The following is a 10,000-nucleotide window of genomic DNA, read 5'->3' as shown; positions in this document are numbered from 1 at the left end:
TGCTTATAGTCTATATATCTATTGTTTGTATGAATTGTTACTAAGATTTCTTGAAGCTTTCTCAAGAATGTTTTTTGGTCGGCCTTATGAACTGGGCCGCGCGCGCTCTTCTTATACGTTGGTCCGCTCCGGTTAATTCACATCCACCACAGATGACTCTTCCGGATGATTTTTATGTTCAGATCTTTTGTCGTGTTATTATGAAACGTTTTTCGTGTAATACGTTTTTTTAAGGTACTTATATTCGTGGAACTGCGAGGGTCATCTCTGTCTCACGTTCTCGCAGTCCGTTCCCCGTAACTGTGTTCTTGTGCAATTTGATGCGTTGCATATTGCCGCAATATGTTCATCTTTGTGGTGACGTCAGGTTCTTGGTTTTGTTCTTTTGTGATTTATTTCTGTATTTCTTTGGTCTAGTTTTTTCTAGTATTATTATTAAGCAGCAAAGTAGCAGAATACTAAAGAGATTCCAAGAACACCCATTTTCTCTGATGAATTGGAGGTATCGTTTGCCAAGCTAAAATATAAGAGTTACCCCCAGAGAGATCTGTGTTGTGGTTCGTTTTCTATGATGGGTAGTGTTTATAGACAAGGGGATACTGCATAGTATTCATGGCGCGCGACTTTTACTTCAAAGTTACTGGTCGTCTGAGTAATTTCTTCTGTTTTTGATATTAGAGAAATAGAAATATATTTTACCAGTTGCAGCTCTTAAAAGGAATCGTCGTAATAAAATGCAGATGTTATTTTGAAGATGAAAAGTTGATAACAATAGCTATGTTTATGTGTTTTTTTATGTCCGTAGAAGAGTTCGCCAAAGTGAGCTTATATTCACTTGGGCTAATGATATATGTGATCGAGAAAGAGGAAAAGGATAGATGAAGGGTGGGGGGAGAGGGAGAGAAGGAGAAAGGTATGGGGAAGGTGGGAGTGGAAGCGAGAAAGAGAGAAAGAGGGGGAGACAGAGAGAGAGAGAAAGAGAAAGAAAGAAAGAAAGAAAGAAACAAACAAACAAACAAACAAACAAACAAACAAACAAAGAGAAAGAAAGAGAAATAAATAGAGAGAAGAGAAGTCGAAAGCCTCGTTAGGCCCCAACAGTACGACTTTGTACTTCGAAACTCGTTTGACTCGAGCAATGAACATGTGATATGGCGAAACCCGAGATGCCGAAGGGCCCGAGAAGCGGCGGCGGTTCGGCAGGTATGCGCGTGCCCGCCTTTCCCTTTGTTGATTGCTGTCACGATCTGCATTAACTATTTTCATCATCATCATCATCATTATCATTATGCTGTCATGATCTGCATTAACTTTTTTTTTTTTTTTTTTTTTTTTTGTCGAGGCGATGTTGATGTTATTATTTTCCTGTTTTTGTTTTTGTTGTTGTTGTTATTATTATTATTATTATTATTATTATTATTATTATTATTATTATTATTATTATTATTATTATTATTATTATTATTATTATGATTGTGATTGTGATTGTGATTGTGATTGTGATTGTGATTATGGTTATGATTGTGATTGTGATTGTGATTATGGTTATGATTATGATTATGATTATGATTATTTGATGAGGATGATGAATGGATGGGGATGGTTATGATTGACGATTAATGATGGTGATGGTGATATGATGGTGGTGATGATGATATGATGGTGATGATGCTGATGATATGATGATGACTACGAATGACGACGACGACTATGATTATGGTGAGAGAGGGCGTCGAAGGATGCGGATGGCATTACAAACGAAAAAAGGAGTATTCGCGAGTGATTATTCAGACTAAAATAGTGTGTCGTGTTTTCCGTGTTTCCGTTCAGTCCCATGATGGAGGTGTTACGTATTATTTGTATTGTTTTTTATCAGTAGGTTTATATTATCATTGATATTAGTGTTATTCGCAGTCGTAGGAACATTATTAGTGGTAGTGCCAGTACCAGTAGTAGTAGTTGTAGTAGTAGTTGTTGTTGTTGTTGTTGGGATTGTTATTGTTTTTATTTTTGATGTTTTTGTTGTTATTGTTGTTTTTGTTGTAGTAGTGGTGCTAGTAGTAGTAGTAGTAGTAGTAGTAATAGTAATAGGAGTATTTTTTTCATGCTGAATTTTCAGGGAAATTTGTCTGTCATCCAAAGCCAGGGATTAGTCTGAGTAACTCGTCTGTATTGTATATCCGTCAGGAAGACCTTGTTCTTTCATTCTCTCTCTCTCTCTCTCTCTCTCTCTCTCTCTCTCTCTCTCTCTCTCTCTCTCTCTCTCTCTCTCTCTCTCTCTCTCTCTCTCTCTCTCTCTCTCTCTCTCTCTCGCTCTCTCTCTCTCTCTCTCTCTCTCTCTCTAACAATTTATCTCCCTGTAATGTATTTCTTATTATTTGTTTTTGTTTCTTCCTTTCCGTGTCTGTCTTATTACTCCCATTTTTTCCCTTTAAACCTTCGCCAGCTGCGTCAGGAGGTAGACATCTTGAGCTTCGGGTGACTCATGCCGAACATAGCAGATTTAGTACATTCTCTCTCTCTCTCTCTCTCTCTCTCTCTCTCTCTCTCTCTCTCTCTCTCTCTCTCTCTCTCTCTCTCTCTCTCTCTCCCTCTCCCTCTCCCTCTTCCCTCCCCCTCTCCCTCTCCCTCTCCTCCCTCTCCCTCTCCCTCTCCCTCTCCCTCTCCCTCTCCCTCTCCCTCCCCTCTCCCTCCCCCTCTCCCTCCCTCTCACTCTCCCTCTCCCTCCCTCCCTCCCTCTCTATCTATTAATCTGTCTCTGTCTCTATCTTCTATACGTGTGTGCCAATGTCTTTGTCTCTGTCTATGTTTGCATCTATCTCTTTCCTTCTCTTCTTTCCCTCTCTTATGCAAAGTCACAAGTGGAACCGAAGCAACAACTAGACTCCAACGTGTGTCTATGGAGTCGATTCTTTCGGGGATTACAGTCGAGTCACGAAGCCAGGAGAGTTCAGGCTCCCTTTTACCCCCTTCTCCCCCCCCCCCATCACTTTCCTCTCCCCCTTTCACCAACCTATTTCCTCCTCCCACTCCCTTCACATTTACCCTCCCTTCATCTCTCCCTTTCTACCCCCTTGGCCCCCTCCCCCTTCACCGCCCCTTTCTCTCTCTCCCTCCCCCTTCACCCTCCCCTTCTTCCCCCTCTCCCCCTTCACCGCCCCTTTCTCTCTCTCCCTCCCCCTTCACCGCCCCTTCTCCCTCTTCATCGTCCCTTCTCCCTCCCCCTCTCCTCCTTCTCCCTCCCCTCTCCCCCTTCTCCCTTCACCGCACCTTCTCCCTCCCCCTCTCCCTCCCCCTCTCCCCCTTCAGCCTCCCCTGCTTCCGCTTGAATGATATTTGCACTTGCATCCCAATAAGGTTCCGCTCATTGCAAAACCTCAGTGATTGTTAGCTTGCACTATTCATATATGTTGCGTTTCTCAATCTCTCTGCGTCTATCTCTATCTCTTATCTTTATTTATCTGTGTATCTCTCTATCTTTCTGTTGTTGTTTGTTCGTTCTTTTTAGCATAACTGGAAGCCATAAAATGATTTTTGTATTAGTGAAGCGAGGATCAGAGTAATAGTGATGGTGTTGATGGTAACAGGGTAGCCTATGGTGTGGTAATGGTAGCGGAAGGGTTGGTGATAGTAGTGGCAGCGATAAGATGTTTATGGTGGTGATGGTCATGATGGTGATGATAACAGGAATGATGATATTTTCGTGATAGTGATAGCATATGATGATCGTGATTGTGATGACGTTGATGATAACAGTAATGATGATATTTTAGTGATAGTGATAGCACATGATGATCGTGATAGTGATGACGTTGATGATAACAGTAATGACAGTGACGATAACCAATGCAATGATCATGGTCACGATAGGGGTAATGGCAATGATAATAGTAACGATAATAGCAATGGTTACCGGGGCTACAACTGGCCTTCCCCGCGTCTTCGCTAGCGTACGAGAGCGAGAAGCGTATGCCCGGCGCAAGAGCTATCTCATCCTTATGCAATGGGGGTCTTCATCGCGCGTTGCTTCCCCGGGTCAGCATGCCGGCCGGGACGCAGCATATGCAAGCGCCGTGGTGTGTCGTTGATGCTGCATTTTTGGTTGCTTCAATTTTTTTTTTTTTTTTTTTTTGAGGGGGGGCGGTATGGTGGGGGGTGATTGTTGTTGTTTGGGTTTGTTGTTTTCCGTTGAGGTTTGTTCTGTGGTGTAGGTCTTGTTTGTTTATCTGTTTATTTATTTTATTTGTTTACTTATTTATTTATCTATTTGCTGATTTCAGTCTATCAGCTGATTTCAGTCTATCAGCTGATTTCAGTCTATCAGCTGATTTCACTCTTATCAGCTGATTTCACGCTATCAGCTGATTTCACTCTATATAATTTCGAAACGCTGTTTATTTCCCAACGAGTTAAATATCTCCAAGTCGCCTTTCCACTTCCGAACCGAGAAAATAAGAAGCGGAGAGCTCGCTTCTCTCTTCACTAGCGAAGGGACGGGAGCGTCGGCGAGAAGCCTTGGTCCTCGGAGCGCGCGTTGCATGGCGAGTGGCGGAGGAAGTGGAGGTGGAAGGAAGGGGAGGTGGGGGTGGTGGGGGGAGGGAGGGGGAGGTGGGGGTGGTGGAGGGAGGTGGAGATGGGGTGGGGGAGGGAGGGGGAGGTGGCGTAGGATGCTGGTAGAGTTGGAGGATGAGGAAGTGGAAGACAAGGACGAGGAAAAAGAGGGGGGGAGGAGAAGAAGACGAAGAAGAAGACTGCAAAGGAGGAAGAGAAAGAGGCGTAGGGCGTCGTTGGTGAGGGTCAAAGATGCCCCCAGATTCTCCCCCCTCCTCCCCCCCGCCCCTGCACCCTTGCACGGGTGGCGCCCTGCCCTCGCCCGGAGGAGGTTCCTGCGGGCACCTTCTAGGGGACCTGTGGGCGAGAGTCGTTGTTGTTGTACTGATTGTTGTAGTAATAATTGTTGCTGTTGTTGTAGTTGTAATTTCAGTTCGCTTTAGTTGTAGTGTTCGTAGTGATTGTAAGTAGTGGTAGCTGTAGTTGCTCTAGTTGTATCATTGTTGGTCTTGTTGTTCTTGCTGTTAATATTATTACTGTGTTTAGTGTTATTATTGTGGGTTGTGGTTTGTTGTTCATAATTTTATGCTTAATGGTGATTATCAACGACCTCTGTTGCGATTTGGAGAGACAGTCATGGAAACGCTGTTGAAAAATGTTTGTAATGCAACGATAGAATTGGCAACAGAGTGACAATGAAAAGGAATTTTAAAATATACATGACAGGAACCTAATATTTCAGACGCGAATGCAGGTTGGGGTGATAGAGGTTTGTTCTCCCAATTAGCGACATAACGACGGAATATTTTGTTTGTGTAAGCCTTTTTTCTTTCTCCCTTTCTTTCTTTCTTTCTTTTACTCTGGTATGGTGTGTCATAAAAAAAACACGAGCGTAAAGAGAAATAAACAAACGTACGAAGAAGGAATCATTATGCACTAAATAGAACAAAGGAAACAAGGACAGTAATAAAAGAGGGATAGGGAAAGAGGGAGAGAGGGAGAGGGAGAGGGAGAAGGAGAGGGAGAGGGAGAGGGATAGACGGATAGAAGGAGAGGCAGAGTGAGAAAGAGAGGAGGAGAGAAAGAGAGAGGGAGGGAGAGAGAGAAAAAAAATCTCTATATATGTAGAGGATGTGTGTGTGTGTGTGTGTGTGTGTGTGTGTGTGTGTGTGTGTGTGTGTGTGTGTGTGTGTGTGTGTGTGTGTGTGTGTGTGTGTGTGTGTGTGTGTGTGTGTGTGTGTGTGTGTGTGTGTGTGTGTGTATGTGTATATATATGTATATGTATATGTATAGTGTGTGTATGTATGTGTATGTGTATGTGTATGTGTGTGTGTGTGTGTGTGTGTGTGTGTGTGTGTGTGTGTGTGTGTATGTGCGTGTGCGTGTGCGTGTGCGTGTGCCCGTGTGTGTGTGTGTCCGGTGAGAACGGCGATGTTTCTTCATAGTATATACGATCATATCTTTTTGGATTTTTCAATTGTCGGTTTTATACAGTGATTGGAGAAAATAAAGAAAAATAATTTTGAAAAATACTGCGGAGATGAAAGCGCCGTCGGTATCTGGCAACGCGGCGGGAGAGGGATCGTGCTTGGAGGCGAAATCTCGCTCCTCCTCCATGATTTAGATTTTTTTTCTTCTTCACCTTCTTATTCTTCTTTCTTTTTTCTTAATCTTTTTTTTTCATTTTTCTTCTTGTTCATCTGTCTTCTCTTTGTTTCTTCTTCTTTATCCTTCTTTCTCTTGTTTTATTCTTTCTTCTTCATCAGCGCCGTCCTCTTGCACTTCTTGTCTCTCTTCTTTCCCCTTCGTTATCTTCCTCTTCCCCTCCTTCTTCTTTTGTCTTCTCTTTTTGCCTCTTCCTCTCTTTCTTCTTCCTTTGTCTCCTCTTTTTGCCTCTTCCCCTATTTCTCCTATTTCTTCTCCTCTTCCTTCTTCCTCTTCCTTTTCCTCTATTCCTTCTCCTCTTCTTTCCCTTCTTCCTCTTCCTTTTCCTCTTCCTTTTCCTCTATTCCTTCTCTTCTTTTTTCTCCTCCTCTTCCTCTTCCCTTTCCTCTATTCCTTCTCTTCTTCTCTTTCTTCTTCCTCTTCCCTTTCCTCTATTCCTTCTCTTCTTCTTTTTCTTCTTCCTCTTCCTCTTCCTCTTCCCTTTCCTCTATTCCTTCTCATTTTCTTTTTCTTCCTCTTCCTTTTCCTCTATTCCTTCTCATTTTCTTTTTCTTCCTCTTCCCTTTCCTCTATTCCTTTCTTCTTCCTCTTCCCTTTCCTCTATTTCTTCTCTTCTTCTTTTTCTTCTTCCTCTTCCCTTTCCTCCATTCCTTCTCTTTTTTTCTTCCCCCGCGTCCTTGAGCACAAAGAAAAAAAGAAGACGGGCAAAGGGAGGCATTCCTATCTGTTGTGGAATTGAAGCCTTTATGGATATCGGATTCGCGTGTTCGTAATTGCGTGTTCATTGTGCGAGGTGATGCTGAGGCTGGGGGTGAGGGTGGGGTGTGGTTAGGCTGGGGTTGGGGTGGGGGTGGGGTGTGTTGGGGCTGGGGGTGAAGGTGGGGTGTGGTGGTGGGGCTGGGGGTGAGGGTGGGGGTGGGGTGTGGTGGGAGGTGAGAGAGTGGGTAGGGGGAGGGATGCGGGAGGGATGGATGGGAGGTGAAAGGGTGGTTGGGTGGTAGGAGGTAAGTGGGTAGGGGAAGATGCGGTGGCAAGGGCGGGGGAGTAGAGAGGGAGGGGGAGGATGGGTTGGAAGTGGGGTTGAGAGTAAGAGGGAAGGTGAGGATGGGTGGGGATGGTGGGGGTGAGGCGGGGTTGCGGGGAGATGACGGGTGTGGTGCCGCAGGTCAGTCAGTCTGGGGGTGACCACGGTGGCACACCAACGCGCGCCGCTCCTCGCTCGCGTCTCGGCAGCACGCTCGCAAACACTCGGGTAACGAACGGGGGCTGCTCCTCCTCGACGTCGGCGGGAGGGTCGCGCGGAGGAACCCTTTCGAATCGTTTTTTTTCTTTTCTTTTTTTCTTTTTTTTTCTTTTGGTTCGCTTGTTTGTTTGTGGTGGTTCGATGCGGCGACGGGGGGTTTAGTGGGGTGTGTTGAGCGGTCCTCGCAGGTGGAAAGGGTTGGAATTGGAAATAGAGTGAACGGAGAAAGAGATTGAAGTGATTTGGCGAGGTGACACGCGAAGGGCAGAGGATAGTGAGGATGGTGGTGATGGTGCGGTGTGTGGATAGTGAGAGAAGTGATGATACGGAGCCTTATAGTGATAGGCGAGTGAAGGGGAGGAACGGAAGAGAAAAAACGGTACGGAAACGTAGCCCAGTGAGAAGCGGACGCCGCTGCCCCACAAGTGTACCGGGCGAGAGGCTCCCTCCTCGCGCGAGCCAGGGACCTGTGAGCTCGGGGACGCGTCGGAAGGCGGCTGGGGGCGCGGGGGGCAGGTGTGTGACGAGGCTGGAGGAGGAGGAGGAGGAAGGAAAGAGGAGGAGGAGGAAGGAAAGAGGAGAAGGAGGGGTTGGAAGAGGAAGGAGGAGGAGGAGGATTCAGCGGTCGTTCCCCAGCCCCCAGACCGCGCCACGCAGCAACGCCAGCGACGGCACAACTCCGGAGCCGAACAAAAAGTAGTAGCGCAGGAGCGCGGGGGGATATCTCACCCCTACCGCTGTGACTCAGGGCTCGGGCCAGCTCCCGCCCCGGGCCTCCTCCTCGGCCCCTTCCTCGTTGCAGTGCCTCAGTGCCATCTTGCCCGGGGGAGGGGGTCGCGAAGAGGGCCCTCGGGTGGCTCTGTCGTCCTCGGGTGCCATCACGTGAGGCTCTGGAGGACGGCAGGTTTGGCGGGCGCCTTCCTGTTGCTATCCTCTTCTGCTGCGAGGAAGGTTGTGCTGATGAAGGGCCTCTTAGTGCCAGCCCCTGCAGGCTGAGGGGAGCTGTTGTGGTCCGATTTTTCTAAGGTGCCTGTTTAGTCGGCAAGGTTAGAGCGCCTTGGCTTCGTCACTCAGTGCTATTCTTCTTTACAATTTTTTATTCAACTTTGTGATGTTATTTTTTTATTTGATTTTAATTTTGATTAAATATCGTGCAACATCACGAGTGAAACTTTACAGATTAGGCGTAGAGGGAGTGAGTGCGTGAGTGAGTGAGTGAGTGAGTGAGTGAGTGAGTGAGTGAGTGAGCGAGCGAGCGAGTGCGAGAGAGTGGGGACTTAATGAACAAGTGTTTTATATGCGTAATATGGCCTTTCAAAATCGTCCGCATCATGGGCGTTGAGAAACAAGTGGCCGAATCGAAAGGACACGAGCGACTTGTAACATTTAAAGATCTCCCCCGAAAGTGCCGCTTGCTTCGTCGCCGCCGCCGCCAGCCGGGAAGCGAGGCTCTCCCTGGGGTGGCACTCGAAGGCCAGGGGGGGGGGCGGGGGATGGAGAGGTGTGTGTGTGTGAGGGGGGAAGGGATGGCACCCTTGTATCCTCCTTAATTCCTTGGTGATGTTTCTGTCAACGAGCGGAGGTGTTTTGTGGCTTGGGTTGGGGAGAGGAGGGGGAGGGGGGAGAACAAGGCTTTTAGATACGGAGAGAGGAAGAGAGAGAGGGAAGGGGAGGGAGGAAAGAGAGAGGACGAGAAAAAGGAGAGGGATAGGGAGAGGATATCAACTTACCCACGGGATCCGGTCTAGAGACAGGGAGGAGGAAGGGGGGAAGGGGGAGGGGGGGGCGTCGCTGCCCTGGCTTTATCCTGTGGTCTGATTCCCCGGGCGGGCGGGCGGGCGTGCGGGCTGAGGGGCGGACGAGGGCCTTGGTGCAGCGGGCTCGTTCGAGTAGGCCTTGGTGCAGGCTGCGGGCGCGTGCGGCGAGGGGGCCAGATTTTACGTGAGAGGGCTGGATGTTATGTGAAAGGGTTGGGTTGAATGTGAGAGGGCTAGATTGAATGTGAGAGGGCTAGATTGGATGTGAGAGGGCTGGATGTTATGTGAGAGGGTTGGGTTGAATGTGAGAGGGCTGGGTTTTATGTGAGAGGAGTAGATTTTATGTGAGAGGGCTCGACTTAATATGAGAGGGCTGGGTTTTATGCGAGAGAGCTCGATTGAATGTGAGAGGGCTAGATTTTATGTAAGGGCGAGATTTAACGCGAGAGGGCGCTTAGTCCAGACCCCGTCTTGGTAGGTAAATGTAGGAAGTAGGGAATGTAGGTGGCGTATGTTGTGGATATACGCTGGGTATGTGGGTATGTGGCGGATCCAGGAAGGCTTACAGGGCTTGGATGTGTCTGATTATGCCGGCGGAGGGGGGGGGAGGTGTCGTCCTTTTACAAGGGATTATGGATTTACTGTCCCCCTGTCGGCCCTTGGATTGCTTCCTCTTGTGGCTCTGCCTCTTTGTCTTCTTAGCGTGTGTGTGTGTGTTTGTGTGAGGGAAGGAGGAAGGGAGGAAGAAAGAAAGAAAGAGGAAGTGAGGAAGAGGAAGTGAGAG

At 47.4% G+C, this 10,000-nt stretch overlaps 1 protein-coding gene across 4 annotated transcripts in view; it reads left to right on the top strand.

Moving 5' to 3' along the window:
- LOC113816307 (AKT-interacting protein) overlaps positions 1–10,000 on the top strand; it is a 98,373-nt gene that overhangs the window by 62,183 nt on the left and 26,190 nt on the right. The window contains exon 1 of one of the 4 annotated variants that reach the window (XM_070137339.1): positions 7,376–7,468. The exons of the other annotated variants lie outside the window; for them this stretch is intronic. The gene's annotated coding sequence lies outside the window, so the exon portion shown is untranslated. Of the gene's footprint in view, positions 1–7,375; positions 7,469–10,000 lie in introns of those variants that run through there. 4 annotated transcript variants of the gene reach the window in all.

Source organism: Penaeus vannamei, chromosome 2 (assembly GCF_042767895.1).
Source record: "Penaeus vannamei isolate JL-2024 chromosome 2, ASM4276789v1, whole genome shotgun sequence".
Classification (NCBI taxonomy): domain Eukaryota; kingdom Metazoa; phylum Arthropoda; class Malacostraca; order Decapoda; family Penaeidae; genus Penaeus; species Penaeus vannamei.
The sequence above is the reverse complement of the archived record's forward strand: the minus strand, read 5'-3'. Positions and strand labels throughout refer to the sequence as shown.